Source organism: Diabrotica virgifera, chromosome 6, assembly GCF_917563875.1.
Source record: "Diabrotica virgifera virgifera chromosome 6, PGI_DIABVI_V3a".
Lineage (NCBI taxonomy): Eukaryota > Metazoa > Arthropoda > Insecta > Coleoptera > Chrysomelidae > Diabrotica > Diabrotica virgifera.
Window position 1 is genome coordinate 54,373,363 of NC_065448.1, and position 21,675 is coordinate 54,395,037.

General features: G+C 33.3%; 1 pseudogene; it reads right to left on the reverse strand.

Moving 5' to 3' along the window:
* Positions 1–376: 376 nt before the first annotated feature.
* LOC126886998 (heat shock 70 kDa protein cognate 4-like) overlaps positions 377–21,675 on the reverse strand; it is a 45,254-nt pseudogene continuing 23,955 nt past the window's right edge.

A 21,675-nucleotide genomic window follows, 5' to 3' on the forward strand; every position in this document is an offset into this window, starting at 1 on the left:
TTTTAGGAATATCCCAGTTTAAGGAATACAAATTTGAGGTCCCGAAACTTTTTAATTTACTCTTTAAGGGGTAGGTGCAAAATCTTGGTCCAATGCTATTTAAATTCATTAATTTTTTTCGAATCCTGAGAAAACTAATAAGTATTTTTGAAAAATGTAAATGCAGAAAGAACAATTACATTATTACCAAGGGCCGAAAGTCTCTGGAAAACTTCTATAATGTTTATTTTATTAAGCTAGTTCTTTAAGTTAGTTATTTTAAGTTCTAACTGCAACAAACCATTCCTTTTTCTGTTTTAAATTGGCTGTAACGGTAATAAAAATCTTGTCAGAACTGTTTTTTGATGTATTTACACACCCAGGAACAAAACACCACTTATTTGGCTTTATTTTTAATAATTAAATACGTAAAAAACTGCGCACATTCAAATACACTGAGTAAATAAGTATACAAAACTAGTCGTCGATCAAAGACGTTACGACTGCTGACGTCACAGACCGTAGCCTCGTTGCAGGGTACCGTTTTTCTAGCCTCCAAGAAAATCAACATTATGAACTCATTTATCTTAAAAAATATACATTTTTAAACAGTTTTATGATTGTTACGTTTTTATATACCTTGTAATCTATTGAATTTAACTATATTTAAAAATTAGTGAACATCCCTATTGTGGGTCCGGCACCTTGGTACGACTTGACGATGATGGGGTTGCAGGTATTTTCGAACTCTTTTCTTTGTGTTCGTATTTTTCCTTGTCAGCTAATTCGTTAGTATCACAACAAACAATAACCATATTACATTTCTCCATGTCGATAATTTTGTTGTTTTCTTTGTCTTCTTTGCTAAGAAGACAACATCTATTGATGGTTATCTTGTTTTCTTTGTTGGTGGATTTTTCAATAGCTGTGACGTTGACAATACCATTTCCATCAATTTCGAAGGTTACTTCGATCTGAGGGACACCTCGGGGCGCTGGAGGGATATCGGTAAGTTGGAAATTACCCAAGAAATTATTGTCCTTGGTCATGGCACGATCACCTTCATATATTTGAATAAGTACTCCGGGTTGGTTGTCAGAGTCGGTAGTAAATGTCTGAGTTTGTTTGTTGGGAATGAAAGAGTTACGTTTGATGATGGCATTCATAACACCTCCAGCAGTTTCGATACCTAATGAAAGTGGAGTGACATCGAGCAACAGTAAGTCTTGTACTTCCTCAGACTTATCTCCGTGTAATATAGCAGCTTGGACGGCTGCACCATAAGCCACAGCTTCATCGGGATTAATCGACTTGTTCAATTTTTTGCCATTGAAGAAATCTTGCAACAGTTTTTGTACCTTTGGAATACGGGTAGATCCACCAACCAATACAATCTCGTGCACTTGAAATTTGTCCATCTCGGCGTCCTTGATGGCCTTTTCTACAGGTTCTATGATAGATCTGAACAAATCATCGTTGAGTTCTTCAAATCTAGCCCTGGTGATTGAGGTGTAGAAGTCAATACCCTCAAAGAGAGAATCAATTTCAATGCTAGCTTGGGTCGATGAGGAAAGAGTGTGCTTAGCTCTTATACAGCTTGCTCTCAAACGACGAAGGGCACGTTTGTTTCTGGTAAGGTTCTTTTTGTATTTCCTCTTAAATTCTCCAACAAAATGATTGACCATTCTGTTGTCGAAGTCTTCACCTCCCAAATGATTGTCTCCAGCAACTGATTTGACTTCAAAAATACCATCCTCAATGGTTAAGATTGATACATTAGAGGTACCGCCACCCAGATCGAAAATGAGGACATTTCTTTCACCTTGTCCCTTTATGACTAAACCATAGGCAATGGCAGCACAAACGGGCCCACTAATAAGACGTAAAACCTGTAACAAAATTGAATTTTTGTTAATTTATAGACGAGGCAACGAAGCATTAAACCTAGGAATTTTGTGCAGTAAAATGAATAAATCGTCATGCAACTTTTTGCATTCGATTCGAGAGAGTGTCAGGCAATTTTGTGAACTAAATTGATCTCTGGCAAAAATTTTTGTGCATGAGAAAATGCATTTTTAAAGTGCATCTCGAAGAGAAGAGAAATGAAAAATTTAGAACTCAGGAGATATTGAAGGAAATGAGTTAAATTTTTATACTTAAGGGGTTTTGGAGGTCACCGAATACGAATTTCATGATGGCTATGGTCTCCGAGGTACCTGGTACCCAGGGTGGAACTCGCCTGGGACGATCGAATAATTCTCGAAATGATGATTGGATAGAAAAACTGAAAAATACGTGTTCAATATTTTTCAAAAATCTATGGAATGATACTAAACATGACCCCCCCACTCCACCCCCTGGAGGTGCGGTGAGGGTAACTTTAAAATCTTAAATAGAAACCCCCATTTGTTACTGCAGATTTGGATTGCTCACGTAAAAATAAGCAACATTTATCCGAGACATTTTTTCGAATTGTGGATAGATGGCGCTATAATCGGAAAAAAACTATTTATCGTAATACCACAGGTAAATTATAGAAACGGTCTAATATCTCGAGAAATACATTTCCAAATAAACAACCAAAAAATACATGTTTAATATTTTGCAAGATTATATCGAATATTATCAAACACGATAGCCTCCACTCTACCCCTAGAGGTGGGGGATAACTTTAAAATTAAATAGGAATCCCCATGGTTTATTGCAGATTTGGATTCCTCATGAAAAATAAGTAACATTTATTCGAAACATTTTTTAGAATTTTTGAATTTTAAAGTTACCCCCTCCCCACCTCCAGAGGGTGAGTCGTGTTTAGTGTATTTCGATAGATTTTGGAAAATATTGAACACGTATTTTTTGCTTTTTTATTTGGAAGTGTATTTCTCGAGATATTAGACCGTTTCTATAATTTACCTATGGTATCACGATAAATCTTTTTTTCGATTATAGCACCATCTATCCACAATTTGAAAAATGTCTCGAATGAAAGTTGCTTATTTTTATGTAAGCCATCAAAATGTGCAATCTCATTGTGCTTTCATTTAAGATTTTAAAGTTACCGCCACCGCACCTCCAGGGGTGGAGTGGGGGGTCATGTTTAGTGTCACTGGATATATTTTTAAAAAGTATTGAACACGAATTTTTCGATCATAATGAAATTCGTGTTCAGTAAATTTAGTTCACAAAATTGCCTGACACTCTCTCGAATCGAATGCAAAAAGTTGCATGACGATTCATCTTTCTGCACAAAATTCCTAGGTTTTGGGCTTTTTAGTGCTTCGTTGCTTCGCCTATTAAGGCTTTTGAACAAAATGATAAACTTACGAATTTCGTAATATTCGTATTCGAATGATAATAGTCACGTATTTTGGTCAAAATGCACAAAAATTTATTTATTTGTTCTTAAATTAGTACATTAGTACAATAAAAATTTACCATGAGGAATAATTGATTGCTAAGTAATAATCGAATAAAATATCAAATAACATTACGGATTATGGATAATATCATATTATATATAGAATCTAACTGTCTAATTACCCTTCTTCGGTTCATCTTTAGACATAGGTCTCCCCAATCCTTTTCCATTCTTCTCTGTCTGTCGCTACAGTTAGTCTATCCACCTAGAGCCAGTGGCGGCACGTATCACTTTAAGTAGGTAGTGCCAGAATTCGGGCAGCTGCCTAAATTTTTAGTGACTGGTTCACGATATTGTCAAAAAAGGTATAAGATAGAAATTAAAAAAAAATAGGTACGGATACTTTTACATTATATATATATATATATATATATATATATATATATATATATATATATATATATATATATATATAAATAAATAATCAAAATCATTGGCTAATACTCGTAAAGTGAATGTGAATTTAGTTGGGAATATATAAAATGATGAAAGGGTCATCATTCCATACATTTCTGTGCAACTATATACACCGGTGTTTCGGCCTATTTGGGCTTCGTCAGTATAGTGTAGCAAGTTAAAAAAGTTGTTTGTAAACTTGTAAAAGGATTACTACAGGAGCAAGGTTACCATTTTTGGTCAGATTGTTAGAAGACCCGCAGTCGCAAGGCTACAACTAACATTGCCAAGGAGGTAAGGCTACCTGTATTTCCTCAGGTAGCCTTACCTCCTTGGCAATGTTAGTTGTAGCCTTGCGACTGCGGGTCTTCTAACAATCTGACCAAAAATGGTAACCTTGCTCCTGTAGTAATCCTTTTACAAGTTTACAAACAACTTTTTTAACTTGCTACACTATACTGACGAAGCCCAAATAGGCCGAAACACCGGTGTTTATAGTTGCACAGAAATGTATGGAATGATGACCCTTTCATCATTTTATATATTTCCAACTAAATTCACATTCACTTTACGAGTATTAGCCAATGATTTTGATTATTTATTTTTATATTTGTACTCGATTATCCAACATCATTATATATATATATATCTATATATATATATATATATATATATATATATATATATATATATATATATATATATATATATATATATAATAAAATAAAATATATAAAAAGTTTAATAATTAAAAATGTAATAATTATAAATAATACAAAAACGAGCAAGCGAGCGTGTAAAGAAGCTCGAAAATATAATGTACTACCCTGTACGAGAATCTTTTTGGATCTACGATCCACTATTCACTATGATCATAGTAAAAAATATTAGTTCTTCCTTGTCGAGCCAGGCACGAATAGTCTCATTTAAACGTGTATTAAAAGTGCAATATAGCTCTATCTCTGTCACTTATATAGAATGCCCGTAAAATCTTTCTCTTTTCAGTAGAGCCATCTAAGTTTTTAGTGGCGTCCGCTGTGAGTGGCGAGCGTTGTATTACACTACCGAGTTTGTAACAAAAATGAGAAAACTTCTGTTGGAGTGAAAGTAAAAAGAAAGATATACTCCAACAGAAGTAAGGAAAAAAAAAGACTAAGTAATAAAAAGAACTGGTATACAAATGAAGAGAATGTGGGGTGTGTGTAAAGAAAAGGGTAAAGTGACTTCTACGTTGAGAAGCCGCAATAGGAAAAATAAAAAAAAAATACTACTAAAGTGCAGTAGTACTGAAGAAAGGGGAATTAGAAGGGATAGAAGTAGAAGTGGGAAGAGACAGAGGCACTGAATAGAGTTGGCTAGCAAGAGATGCAAGAAAACCACTTGACACTCAAGGATGGATACGGCTCGTTTGCATGCCTGTCGAAGAACAGTAGCTCTATATAGATAGTAATGATGACTAAAAGATGAAATAATAAAATAAGAACAATGTACTGAAACTTAATGAAGATGGATAATTGCTAAAGACGAACAAAATAAATAAATCTAACAAATCATGGGCGCCGTGAAAATGATCTTCGATCATTTTCCCAGGTATCTTATACTGCTGTCAAATATTAAATATATCAAACCTGTAATAATGAACATAAAGGAATAATAAAATAATTGATATACAAAATAAATACATATTTATTAAAAATAACTACTAGATTTTTGACAATCTCTGAGTTACACAAAGTGTATATCATGTGACTCTAAAATGACATAAGTTATACAAAAAGTTATCTCTAAGATAACAACAATAATGTTATCTGTTACAAAATTACAGGTATAAGTACCTCTCACTAACATATAGGGTACAAAATTACATAAGTCTTCTACCAAATGGTTATAGTACGCCTGCTACGTACAACTAAAGGAAACTGACAAAGATGAAAATACTACAAATAAATAGGCCCAAGCCTCACTAAGGGAAAATACAGTAATGAATAAATAAAGTTAAATATACAATTGACTAAAGTAGAAATGAAGTTGAGATAAATACCGACGATGACCTAAATTAACCGAACAAATGGAATAAAGCGAATAACAGTAAAATATTTGGGAAACAAGCAAGTAATATTACAAAATAAATTTACCCGAATTACATAAACCAATATCAAAGCAATAATAAAGTATTAAAAACCTAATTTTCTCTAGGCTTATTCCTGTGCACAAGAAGTTACCGTAGATACAAAGTTTGGGAACCAAATAATCTAATATACAAATATGTCAAAAAAAACCAGAGGTAACCTAAATCTGGAAAAAAACATAGTGTATTTAACAGATAGTCTGAAATATAAAAAAAACCAATAGTTACTACAACACCTCACTAAATGTTCCCAAACAAATTTGCGGTTGCATCCTAGAAAATGATGCACCAGGATGGTGCGACCCCATGACTCCTGTAGGCCCAGGTGCCAAGACGAAAATTGAGCTGGAACGCTCCCATAGCTTGTTCCCAAAAAGACGTATTCCCATGATGACTTGACTGTGGCTGTAGTGGTTTCTCTAGGTGGTCAAATAAGGTCTATGACTTCATGGTAGGGTTTCTCCCAAATGGCGGTGATTTCTATTCCGATTCCAAGAGGGGTTGTTCTACCCACATGCCACCCTACTGTAGAAAACCATTTGTGGTAATTTTTTTTCTTTTCACTGATGTTATAAAATAAAAAACCAACCGCCATTCTAATATTCTATGGTAGCAACCAACTTCACCTACAGCCACAGGTCAAGTGATGAACATTCGTCTCTCCTTCCAAGAGTACGACGTCAAACTCACCGAACGCGAAATAATTCTCGATAGGTGGAGTATGTTCCATCACCGAGGTATGACGTCACGTCAGTGGTCCTATACGAGGAATTAGAGAATTTAAATGGGAGAGCGAAGGAAAATAATTATAAAAATAATTAAAGAGTTAAGTTAGTAACGTGACCGTTACAATCCCCTTCTACTCGGGAAAAAAAATTTATCAAAGAAATTTTTTTCCTAAACTTCAAAATATTAACAACTAAATTTACAATAGTCTAACAATCCACGTTTATTCGCAAGGTTACCACTAAGCATAAACTAATGGTCAAGGAAAAATAAATCAATACATGACTCAAACTCATACTAAAATGTTACTATGTTACTCTCTGCTACCAAATATTAACATAATATTGCTTAAAAAATCAAAACAAAACTAAATATTGTACTAAAGTTCATAATAATGCTAAGTGTCGAATTGGGCACTAAAACCAAAATTGAGCTATCCATGGACATCAGATTTATAAAGGATATATCCAAGGACGGAACAACCAGGAAAGGTGTGAGCCAATTCGAACCATATCAAAAGTAAATGTACCAAAGTGAATAAAAAAAATCAGTAACTAAAATAAGTAAAGAATTGAACACTTAATCCAAAATTGAACTAACAATGGACACCAGATTCATAATAGTATATCCAGAGAAGAACAATCAGGAAGATTTATGGAACAACTCTCACTAATGCCAAATAATACCAATAATAAACATACCAAAGGAATCCAAAACTCAATAACCAAAATAGATGTGACATCGGACACTTAATCCAAAGTCGAACTATCAGTGGACACCAGATTCATAAAAGGCATATCCAAAGAAGAACGACCAGGCAAATTTATGGACCAATTCACACCAATACTAAACCACATAAACAGATCTACGTACACCCACATCCGGTAATACGGACCTATCCAACCAAATACACAAAATAAATGAAGAATCGGACACTTATCCAGAATCGGACTATCAATGGACACCAGATTTATATAGGAGTATATCCAAAGAAGAACGATCAGGCAAATTTATGGACCAATTCTTACTAATACTAAATAAACTAAATTATTGGATCCAATGGTAACTAATACTGAACAAAATAAATAAATTAGGTCTACATACACCCTCATCCGGTAATATGAACCTATCCAAACTAAGTAATCAAAATAAGTCACAAAAAAAATTATTAACAGACTAAGTAACAGAGAGGTAACCAAACTAAATCAAGGGTAAGATAAATACCTAAAGTGTATTGACTAAAGTATTCTAGAAAATACATAACTTAATTCATGCTGGTATTCGCGAACTATAGCATGTTGCTACAACAGATGTATGAGAATAACCAGACACAGATAAAGTACTAATAACGTAAGAATAAGTAAGAAAGAAAAAGAATACATGATGAACTCGTAAGTTCTATGACACTATGGTAAGTGATAGGCAAAAAAAATATGTGATAGGGTATAGGAAAAAAAAAATAGGATAAGTGATAAGAAAAAAAAATTGACGAGAACGAGCAACAAGTTTAAATTAAAACTGCAGATTTATGCGCTCTCACATACGTGGAATTATTCAGGAAATATTCCAGAATCTGAATAGCAACTAATGCCTAAGGAAAGAAGTGGGAATATACTCTGATGAACAACTCATTTGTCTAAACACTCCAAATACTGACTTAACAAACCTACTGCGTATAGGGATAGTCAACAACAAACATACTATGAAGTACGAGATAAAATATAAACTAAATACTTCCCTATCAAATTGTAAATATGTAACTGGAATAATTGGACTAATTAGACAAGAATAGTTAGGACATGCTGCAGGCATTTCCTGACCAGAAATATTATGATAGATAAACATCTGTCTACTCTGCAATGAAAGACATAGATTGCGAAATCGGAGAGCAATGGCCAACTGCTGAACTTCGAACCCACGTATTCACCAACTTTGAGCATTAATAGACTGGTTCATAAGAAAAAAATATGAAAGACTCAAGAATTCATATAGGTATACATCAAAATTCCAAACTAATTCCAGAATCATACTGTATAGGAAATAAGGGTCTGAATTATTATAACGTATTTAAGATATTGGAGACAAATGTCAATAGAGTAACCTAATAACAAATTAAACCACAACATCTTTCCGATATGGCAAATTCAATAACAAGATATAAATATGATCAAAAAAATTAGTAAGTAATCAAATATTCCAAATAATATAACACATAACCTGAGATAAGTAGTGCATAACATACAGTTCCATAATAATATCCATATTAAACAAGAGTACTTGTATGAGCTTACCTATCCAAATATATAAATATATAATACTCAACAACCCTTCTAACTTAGGGGTTAGGTGTGCAAAAACTAGACAAAAATACAAGTGAAGTTCTTATTAATTGTATAATCCCGACAGGATTAGCAATTAATAATATTGACTCATAATAATAATTAAAATGCACCATACCTAATACCAAAAAAAATAAACTCATACATAAAGTACTACATAATAATTAAATTAATAAGTAATAAATTAAAAGTCATCAACAACAAAGCCAAAGATGAAATCAAGCAATGTATGTAGGTACATGCATTATCAGATGACAAAAAAAATATCAGACTAAAATTTATAACCATACTAAAGATTGAGCTAAGCTAACCACAAACAGAAGAAGAGTTTAGCTTGAACAACACTGTTAAGGTAATCTTCTTCTGAAGATTGTTCTATAGCTTAATAGAAAAATAGAATCAATGTTCCTAACTAATAAAGAATTTATATTAAAATCTCAACCTAAAGTATCTGTCTGATTTATATAAGCGGTATATAGTACCCATGTTGATATATTATTCTCAAAATTAACAAAACTAGGAGCTGAGATGGATAACGGAACTACTTAACTATACAATTTATCATTGTAATGTTTAACACTACCAATTAAAGAAATTAAATTTGGATGACCATCTGTAATCATCCGAACCATGCGAATTCAACGTATCATGTATAGAAGCTAATGTTGTGGACCGATATTGCTTTGTGGTGTGTGCCTGTCTTACCAAACAACCCAAATATCAAAAATAACAAATATAAAATATAATCTAAAGTTTGTAAGACAAAGATACATATGGAGAAAATATTAGCGACACACCAACAAATCAAAATGCCAGCAAAATATATAAATAATCAAATCAATAAAGTAAATAAAATACCTAAATACTGAAAATAATTTCTAGTTAGGTGTAAAATATAACCACACTAGAAAAAAAAATATATGCATATATTCAACGATTAATTGTACGCGCAAACGCACTACCATTGGTAGAAGGAATAAAAATTTAACTAATAGAACATAATGTCAGTTATGTATACTCAATCTAAATACATAAATAAGTTTCCAATAAAAATACAAAATCCAAACTAACATATGAGCTGTACCACTAAAACTAAAAATGAGGTATCGAAATAAACTAATCAAAACCAAAAGCAGCATAAGTCTACCTGTTTAGTATTCGTAAAGTTTTAAAGACCAAAAATAAATCAGAAGTAACATGTATACAAAGATATCAAAAAGTTAATAAAACAGAAAATTCCAATAAAAGAAAATTGAACTAAAAGAACTACTGTCTTAGAACCATAAAACGGTTGGCACCACGCATTGGGCAGCCAGTGTAACAAAAATGAGAAAACTTCTGTTGGAGTGAAACAGAAGTAAGGAAAAAAAAAGACTTACTGCCTTACTAATAAAACACTCGTATTCTAAGGTTATTCCGTATTTATATCTAGAATAGTTATCCTAAGTATAAGGTAGATATAATACGAAAATAATTTGTTACCAATAAACTCGGTATAAGTTAGTTATAAGTATTCCCACTTTATTCCGAAATAATAGTTTGGCAACGGCGCAATCTTCTACACAAATGCATAAAACAACGATATGAAACGGGTGAAATATGTCAATTTTGACTTTTCTTTACAACTGACAAACCAAATTCCGTCATTTTTTAGAACTTTGTATTGTCTGCTATATTTTAATAAATCGTTATTTCGTATGTTGATTTTGTATGTTGAGTTTGAGTGTTTCATAAAATGGCTTCAAATAAAAGAGAATGTTGTATTAAATGGAAAAGTCAAGAAAAAGTAAACAAATTGATTTATTTTACTTATAAATGCAATGTAAATACGCTAATTTCAGCATATTTTGAAGAATATCGTGAGAAATTTTCTACATCTTATAGAAAATAAAGACCTTATTATTATTCTTGTAGAGTGGAGGACAAGCCTCCTCCTCGCTTGTTCACAGTAAGTGAATCACCTATTAATTTTTCTAAAAACCTCACATCATCTGAAGGAAACCAGATTTTTATTCTGCATTCTTTGAAAAGGAATTTATGCTTTCTTTGAAAGTTTTCTTTTTTCGTGTATTTTTCATCATGTTAATTAAATTATCAACTTCCTCGTTAGCTGCCTCTTAAATACATTTTTTTATTACCTATATATCTACTCACAAAACAAATACAAAAAAATAATATATTTTTGTCTCTGATGACTTTGACAGTCATAAAATAGGTTATACCAAACTTAAACAAGCGTGTGGGTCGGTATAAACTAGACTAAATTCTTATACCAAGTATAACCTATACCTAAGTTATTCCATGTTTATTGGTAGTGATTTTGCCTATACCTGATTTATTCTCAGTATAACTTTTATACTTGGTTTATTAGTAACAGTGTAAGTAATAAAAAGAACTGGTATAAAAATGAAGAGAATGTGGGGTGTGTGTAAAGAAAAGGGTGAAGTGACTTCTACGTTGAGAAGCCGCAATAGGAAAAATAAAAAAAAAATACTACTAAAGTGCAGTAGTACTGAAGAAAGGGGAATTAGAAGGGATAGAAGTAGAAGTGGGAAGAGACAGAGGCACTGAATAGAGTTGGCTAGCAAGAGATGCAAGAAAACCACTTGACACTCAAGGATGGATACGGCTCGTTTGCATGCCTGTCGAAGAACAGTAGCTCTATATAGATAGTAATGATGACTAAAAGATGAAATAATAAAATAAGAATAATGTACTGAAACTTAATGAAGATGGATAATTGCTAAAGACGAACAAAATAAATAAATCTAACAAATCATGGGCGCCGTGAAAATGATCTTCGATCATTTTCCCAGGTATCTTATACTGCTGTCAAATATTAAATATATCAAACCTGTAATAATGAACATAAAGGAATAATAAAATAATTGATATACAAAATAAATACATATTTATTAAAAATAACTACTAGATTTTTGACAATCTCTGAGTTACACAAAGTGTATATCATGTGACTCTAAAATGACATAAGTTATACAAAAAGTTATCTCTAAGATAACAACAATAATGTTATCTGTTACAAAATTACAGGTATAAGTACCTCTCACTAACATATAGGGTACAAAATTACATAAGTCTTCTACCAAATGGTTATAGTACGCCTGCTACGTACAACTAAAGGAAACTGACAAAGATGAAAATACTACAAATAAATAGGCCCAAGCCTCACTAAGGGAAAATACAGTAATGAATAAATAAAGTTAAATATACAATTGACTAAAGTAGAAATGAAGTTGAGATAAATACCAACGATGACCTAAATTAACCGAACAAATGGAATAAAGCGAATAACAGTAAAATATTTGGGAAACAAGCAAGTAATATTACAAAATAAATTTACCCGAATTACATAAACCAATATCAAAGCAATAATAAAGTATTAAAAACCTAATTTTCTCTAGGCTTATTCCTGTGCACAAGAAGTTACCATAGATACAAAGTTTGGGAACCAAATAATCTAATATACAAATATGTCAAAAAAAAACCAGAGGTAACCTAAATCTGGAAAAAAAACATAGTGTATTTAACAGATAGTCTGAAATATAAAAAAAAACCAATAGTTACTACAACACCTCACTAAATGTTCCCAAACAAATTTGAGGTTGCATCCTAGAAAATGATGCACCAGGATGGTGCGACCCCATGACTCCTGTAGGCCCAGGTGCCAAGACGAAAATTGAGCTGGAACGCTCCCATAGCTTGTTCCCAAAAAGACGTATTCCCATGATGACTTGACTGTGGCTGTAGTGGTTTCTCTAGGTGGTCAAATAAGGTCTATGACTTCATGGTAGGGTTTCTCCCAAATGGCGGTGATTTCTATTCCGATTCCAAGAGGGGTTGTTCTACCCACATGCCACCCTACTGTAGAAAACCATTTGTGGTAATTTTTTTTCTTTTCACTGATGTTATAAAATAAAAAACCAACCGCCATTCTAATATTCTATGGTAGCAACCAACTTCACCTACAGCCACAGGTCACAGGTCAAGTGATGAACATTCGTCTCTCCTTCCAAGAGTACGACGTCAAACTCACCGAACGCGAAATAATTCTCGATAGGTGGAGTATGTTCCATCACCGAGGTATGACGTCACGTCAGTGGTCCTATACGAGGAATTAGAGAATTTAAATGGGAGAGCGAAGGAAAATAATTATAAAAATAATTAAAGAGTTAAGTTAGTAACGTGACCGTTACAAGTTGCCAGATTTTATAAAATTTATAAAAAGAAAAGAAATACGCACAAAAAAATGAACGGGCATTAAAACGGTTTAAAGATAAAAAGAATATGTTTCTGCATAAAAATGGCTCCATGGCACTACCTCACCGGCCGCCACTGCCTAGAGCCCACGTGCTTCTTGATATCATCTGCACATTTCATTTGGGGCCTTCCTCCGCTTCGTGTATATTCCCACGGTCTCCAATTTATAAGAATTTTGCTCCATCGGTCTCCTTTTTGTCTTCTATTGTGTCCGGCAACTCTCCATTTTAATTTTACAACTTCTTGTCTAACATCCCTAACTTTGGTTTTCTCTCTTATCCACTCGTTTATCTTCTTATCCATTAGTCTTATGTGCAACATTTGCCTTTCCATTGATCTTTGCGTTTTTATGATTTTGTCCATGTTTGCTTTTGTAAACGTCCACGTTTGGGAACCATAAGTGAAAACAGGGAGTACGCATTTATTGTAGGTATACCTTGGTCTCAAGATGTTGTGGATATCTTTTGTTTTTAAGGATGTAGCTTAGTTTGTCAAATGCCGCCCATACCATCCCAACTCGTCTTTTGATCTCTGCTGTTTGGTTTTCCTTGTTAAGTTTTATAATTTGACCCAGATATATATAATCGTAAACTTGTTCTATTTCATCTTGTCCGATCCTCATTGTGATGTCCTCATCTGTATTTGTTATGATTTTGGTCTTGCTGTAATTCATATTAAGGTGATACAGTAGCGATCAACAGGTAGCCAAAACGCGTTCCAAGATTGCGGCTGTAATTTTGAATATTTTTTCGAGATATTTGGCACACGTATTCGTAATATAATAATGAATGGCGGTACAGAGCCCAATTTGAAAAATATATTAATATGTGGAAATTACTCTGTAATTAAATACTATATTAAAAAAACGAGCCTGTACCGCCATTAAGAAGAACAAAAAAATACACTTTCTTCAAATAAACTTTTTTATCCGATGCCTAGATTTTGTGTCATTTTGGAACTACTAATGAAATAAAAAATTTTAGTAGTTCCAAAATGACACAAAATCTAGGCATCGGATAAAAAAGTTTATTTGAAGAAAGTGTATTTTTTTGTTGTTCTTAATGGCGATACAGGCTCGTTTTTTTAATATTGTATTTAATTACAGAGTAATTTCCACATATTAATACATTTTTCAAATTGGGCTCTGTACCGCCATTCTCTATTATATTACGAATACGTGTGCCAAATATCTCGAAAAAATATTCAAAATTACAGCCGCAATCTTGGAACGCGTTTTCGCTACCTGTTGATCGCTACTGTTTCCTCTTAAGACCTATCTTTCCAGCTTCTATGTCCAGTTCTTTCATCATTTCAAACAATTATTTTTGTATCGGTTATCAATACGATGTCATCAGCGTACCTTAGATGGTTCAAGCGTTCACAAATTTTTATACATTTTTTTCCCACTTTTATCTTTTAAAAATATCTTCCAGTGCCTGATTGAAAAGTTTCGGTGATATTGTGTCACCCTGTCTCACGCCTCTATTTATTTATATTGATTATGTTCCTTCGTATACTTTAATTGTTGTTTTGGCTTCCTTATAAATATTGGTTTAGGTCTGCATATCTGTGGTCAATTCTGCTGTTAATCAAAGAACTTTTCACTGCTCAATATTCGATACTGTCGAAAGCCTTTTAGAAATCTATGAACGCTATATATAGAGGAATGTGGTATTCATCAGTTGCTCGTTCGTTAAGGATTTTCATACTGAATAAATGGTCAATTATGCTAAATCCCTTTCTAAACTCCCTTGTTCTTTCGACTGTTATACGTCGAATTTTGTCGTCAATCTATCGGTTAAAATTTCTGTTATGAGTTTATATATTACATTGAGGAGTGTTATAGGACGTTATGCGGTTGGTATAACTGAAGGTAGGTCGATTATTGAAATTTATAACTTATATGGTGTTTATTTTATAAAATTATATTGTGTTAAATATATTATAACATCTTCTTCTTCTTCAAGTGCCATCTCCGTGACGGAGGTCGGCAATCATCATAGCTATTCGGACTTTGGAGACGGCTGCTCTGAAAAGTTTGTTTGATGTACATCCGTACCATTCTCTCAGATTGCGCAGCCACGATATTCTGCGTCTCCCTATGCTTCATTTTCCTTGAATCTTTCCCGGCATAAAGCAGGCCACGCACCAAATCGTCATAGAGCGATAGACTCGGCTAAGAGCAATCAGCAGATTTTGCTACACATGGAAAAAATAACCCACCGCGCACCGTTCGACTGTCGAACGTTCTTATAGGCGGTGCGCGGTGGCTTATTTATTCATATTGCTATACATATATATGTATAGCAAAATCTGCCAATTGCTCTTAGCCGAGCCGATCGCTCTATGCCGATTCGGTGCGTGGCCTGCTTAATGAGTTGGAGCCAGTTGTATCTCTCTTCACGTGTAATATGTCCGAGATATTCCAATTTTCTGGTTTTGATTGTATTTAAGACTTCCGTTTCTTTATTCATCTTTTTCAGAACTTCTTTGTTTGTGACGTGTTCTGTCCATGATATTTCCAGAATTCTTCTATATACTTACAACCAGAATGATTCCAGTTTTTTCATTGATGCGGCATTCAAGGTCCAAGTTTCCATTCCGTAAAACAGAGTCGAGAACACGTAGCACCTAGCCAACCTTATTCTTAGCTCTAACTTTAGATCTCTTGGGCAGAGCACTTTTCTCATTTTGTTCAAATTCGCCCTAGCCTTTTCAATTCTAATTTTAATCTCCTGGAAGTAATCATTTGTGGAGTTGCTCATTGTTCCAAGATATGCATATTGGTCTACTCGTTCGACATTGTTCCATTTATGAGGAGATTCTCGTTATTTCTTTGAGTTTTAGATATTCTCATAAATTTTGTCTTCCTGATGTTCATTGTTAGACCGTATTTTTGGCTATATATATATATATATATATATATATATATATATATATATATATATATATATATATATTTAGCATCTCATGACGTCCCCCCATGTTAAACTGTAGTCTCTCGTGGCGTCCAGGTCTTCGTGGACTCCGATATACGGTTGCCACGAGGATTTTCTCTAAAATTTATCGCAGGTGAAAGGTACCACTTCCTACACTGCCTGAACAAAATATTGGCCGGATGTCCTCAGACACGTTATCTGTATAATAATATACACATTACTTGGGGCAGTTGCCGTCAGGCGCGCCACGTTCGCTTGCTGTATATATAAAATCACTTTAACGGTTTTGATGACGTCCAAATATATATTTATTCATTTTAAGGTTGTCGCGGAATCCGTATATTTCAGTTTATGTCCTCATGGCTTCTACTACGCTGTTGCCACCTCAAATGTTGGTATTGAAACTTCGGATATTTTTATAAATGATTATTGTAGTATTTTAAAACAATTATTGTGACAGATTAATGATATTCTCTTTGTATAATTAACAGTTTATTTCTTACTGCAAAAATAAAAACAAATGAAAAGTATGTTCATTAAAATTGATGAATTTATCATAACCAGTTGCCGAAACTGGTGGTCTAATTGCTCAATTGTAACATATTATAGAAGTGTTAGAATTTAATTCTTAATTCTTTATTAGAAGATCCAGATTTAGGAATTAGAACCACAAATACATTTAAAGAATATAAATAATTTGAATCTATATTATCTAAAGAAGGCAAAAGAGACATCGAAAACAGAACACAGCAGGGCAAAATAGCGGTAAACATTCTAAGCTCTCTACTATGGTCTAAAGAGATAAGACAAACAACAACAATCTATCGTACCTTGGTAGAGCCTATTTTGACTTATGAAGCAGAAGTTTGGCAGATCGCAAAAAAGATAAAAAGAGAATAGAAGTAGGTAGTAGAAATATATTATCTAAGGAGAGCGTGTGGTATATAAAAGATCGCATCAGGAAGGAGGACAAAAACTGTAGATTTCAGTGTAGATAGAATTAAAACGAGACAACTAGTGTGGTATGGTCACGTCAAACGAATGAATGAAGATAAATGGCCAAAGAAAGCTTTAAATTGCATACCACAACAAAGAAGAAGAAGGGAAAGGCCTTTAGTTACCTGGGAAGAACATGTAGAATACATCATGAGAGATAAAGCCATCAAAGAAGACGAATGGATGGACAGAAAAAGATAGCGGTCGAAATGCGAGAAGTAGCAGAGGCTGTAGGAACCTCGCTTATAGATATATAGATAGAATTTTTTATTACAATATTTTTAATAATATAATTTTTCTATTCTCATACTATAATATATCAATTATAATGTCACCACCTGTATCATAGATAGAATCAGATAGATCATTAGGTAGAACTAAAAAAAGCAGGACGAACTTCTCCAGGAAGTACATAAAATAATGCCCTCTATTCGTAACGGAACATCACAAGAAATATGGGAGACTTTTAAACATTGTGTAACAACACCAACTGATCATCCAAAGATAAATACTCCTGTGAAACGGAAACACTGGATAACAGATGAAACCTTTCAGATCATTGAGAATAGAAGAAATCTTTGTCAAAGTGGTATGCATAGTGAAAGGGAAAACCCTAGTTTAAGAAACCTCAATTAAAAAGTAAAGCGAAGATGCAAGGCAGAAAAAAACTGTACTATCAAAGTATATGCAAAGAAATTGAGAGACATGATCAGAATAATCAGCCGAGAGATCTATTTAGAAAAATACGCTACTTAACAAAATAATTCAAAGCCAGAACTTGGGCCATAGAAGACAACACTCGAACACTGAGAACAATCAGAGAAAATATAGCAGAGACATGGAGATCGAATTGCAGGGACCTATATAAACATGATTAACCCCAAGAACCTATTAACCAAATCTTTGATGAGGTAGAAAAAGAACCTGATATACTTGAAAATAAAGTAAGACTAGCGATCATTAAGCGCAAATATAATAAAGCACCAGGTCCAGATATGATAACAGCAGAAATACTCAAAGCCACAGAAGAAACTGGCGTAAAATTACTTCATCTACTCTGTAACCAAATATGGCAATTATGACATTCTAAACAATGGCTTGAAGACTGGACAAAATCTACAATAACAACAATTCATAAAAAAGGCAGCTTCCGTAAATGCTACAATTATAGAACTATTTCTCTTATATCACATGCCAGTAAAATAATACTGCATATAATCAATGAGAGACTAAAAACATTCCTTCAAAGAGAAATTCCACAAGAACAAACTGGATTTACCAAAGGTAGAGGTACTCGAGAACACCTGTTGAATATAAGACAGATAATCGAAAAATCTAGGGAATTCAATATTCCACTGTACATATGCTTTTTAGACTATCGTTAGGCGTTCTACAGGGTCAAGTGGAGACACTTATTATACTAAAAGAAGTAGGCGTACCCCAACACCTTATTTCGCTTATAACTGAACTATTCGAACACACTATTGGATCAGTTAAAGTGCTTGACACACTTTCAAACGAATTTCATCCAGAACAGGGTATCAGACAGGGATGTATACTATCTCCACGATTATTCAATATATATGAAGAGCATATTATGAGAGGAGCACTTGAAGGATGGGAAAAAAGCATCTCAATAAATAATCATAAAATAGACAACCTACGTTTCGCAGATGGCACATCCCTTCTTGCAAATAGTCAATCAGAGCTGATTGATCTTATACGACTGGTTGAAAACAAAAGTCAAATATTTGGTCTGCAATTAAACATATCAAAGACATGCGAGTAAGGGCCAAAATAAAGATGAAATTAGCCAAAGACAAAAACCGAAAAGTAAACACAAGAAGAAGATACAATGTGGAAGCTCTTAAACAAGAAAACACAAGAATCGAATTCACAAAAAGACTGAAATTAAACCGAACAGCAGTTTCCCAACATGAGAAAACAGTGGAAAAAATATGGAAGAACTTCAAGGACATTATGCAAAAACTGCAAACGAAATTATAGGGATGAAAAAAAAAAGTGAATAAAAATGGATAACCGGAGACACATTGTTCTCCAGGGAAATAAGGCAAAATTATACGTTCGGAACACTTGACCGGCCAGGTTGCAAATGGATTTTTTGGATAGGTACTATAGACCTATTACATTATAAATACAAAAATGTCCGTTACAGTTCGGACGATAATTTTAGTTATTAACAAATAAGGGTCAAAAATGTCAGTTTTTGAATTTTGGTACGATTATTTGTTGCTTCGGAAGTTGCAAAATAAAACTTAAATTTCGAAAATAAAAAATTTGCTATAACTTTTGCAAAAATAAACTTAAGACTGATATTACATGAAATATTGGGTCAAATAGTCTATGTCCAGTCCAGATAATACACAAAAAAATTCAAGTCGATTCGTCAATTAGTTTACATTTTATTCAATTTGTTTATAAAAAAAGCTTTTCTTTACAATGATGAAGCATGCTTTCTTCATCAAATAATAATGATATAGCCATTTTGTGGAAACAGAATGAAAAAAGAATACTTATGTTTTCAAAGTTTTTAAAAAAATAATATAAAGTCATTTTTATCATTCCGAAAATATTTTAGTAGTCATTTTTGGCTTATAAACAATTTGAATAACTTTGTAAGTATTGGCTGCAAACTAAATTAATCGACTTAGGGATGGGAAAAACCTACCGGTTATAACCTAAAACCGGTTATCGGTTTTACCGGTTTTTTTTCCCGGTTATAACCGGTTTTTTCTTTTTAAAGTAATAACCGGCGAAAAACCGAATAAGTTACCTGTGGAAAAAAAATTTATTTAGAGAAAAATTAAGAAATTTCTATCTATCTTCGATCTCAATCATGTGTATTATAAATAATATGCGAAGTAATAAGTAATTAATCCAAACAACCGTAATTCAACTTTTATTTACTAATAGAGAACTGGACGAAATTGTCACATCAGCTTTTATGAAACAATTTTGGGAATAGGTATATAGTTTCAGATGTTAATATATTTACATAAAAAAGTAAGTGATCTGCTTGAAATCGATATTCCAACTATCATCTAAAAAATTGTTTATATTTGAGTACTTGAGAGTTGAGACTCTTGTATGAAATGTGAATATGTACCGAAATACGATTAGGAATCTCCAATATGTAATTTTTAAATATTAGGAAATAAAAGGTAGGTATTATACAAACGTATTAAAAAATATTACCTACTGAAATTTTTTGATGGCAATAGAGAAGTACATAAATAATGAATTGGTTTATCGAATTAATTTTTAAGTAAAATATAAGTCATTTGAATATTTTTCTAAACTTGATAGTTGATAGATCCAAGGGACATTCCGGTAGATCGGTAGGATCATCATTTTTGAGAATATCCCAATTATTCACAACGCAATATACGCCGAAGCCGTCTACAACGAGCGACGAATCAGAGATTGGGGTACTTTGGCCCATTTTTAGGGTAATTTGAAAGCGCCTGGGAAAATTTTTATAGGTTGAATTGGTTGGGGAATTTTTCTGGAGGAAAATTGAGCAAACTAAAGTGCAATATAAATGTAACATTATAACCTATTGAGTATTTGCTTTTGATTAAAAAAACGAAAACCGGTTTTTGGAACAACCGGTTATTTGACCGATTATAACCGCCAGGTTAAACCGTAAGTAAAAAAAACGGTATAACCGAAACCCGGTTTTTTGTTCAACAACCGCCATGCACCATCCCTAGACTTTAAGATTTAAAAACCTGGTACTTTTACATTATTATTGTATTATCGGTTTATAACCTTCTCCGTCTTCCGATACCCGTTCTCCATTCCTCTCTGTCCGCACATTGATCTACTTGCAGACCTCTTTCATCCATGGCTTTGTTTATTCCTGCCTGCCAAATTTTTCGCGGTCTACCTCTTCTTCTTCTACCTTGTGGTTTCTAGTTTTGCACTTGTTTTGTGATTCTGTCTTCATGCATTCTTTGTACGTGACCAAACCATCGTAGTTGTATTTCGTTGATTTCGTCATTTATTTTATGTGTATCTGTGACCTTCATTATTTCTCGTATCCGTTCATTGGTGACATGTTCTCTTCTTGATATTCCTGCAGCTCTGCTCCAGAAATCCATTTCAGTGACATCTAACATTTGTTTTGATTTTTGCTTCATATGCCATACTTCGCAACTGTATGTTATAATGCTTTTCACGACGGCGTTATACATTTTTTTCTTGTTTTGGTTGTTTATCTGCTTGTCCCAGATTACTGAGTTTAGGAGCCTAATTGCTTTCCTGCCCTGAGTATTTCGTTCTTTAATGGCTCCGTCCAGTGTTCCATCATTCGTGATTTTCATACCCAGGTATTTATATTCGTTACATTTACTGATTGTTTCTCCTCCTTCTATAGTCGAGAAAATGAAGCATTTTGGCTCGCAATTTTTTCGTCCAGCATGGATTTACTTGAAATTTTCACAGAAGGTAGGG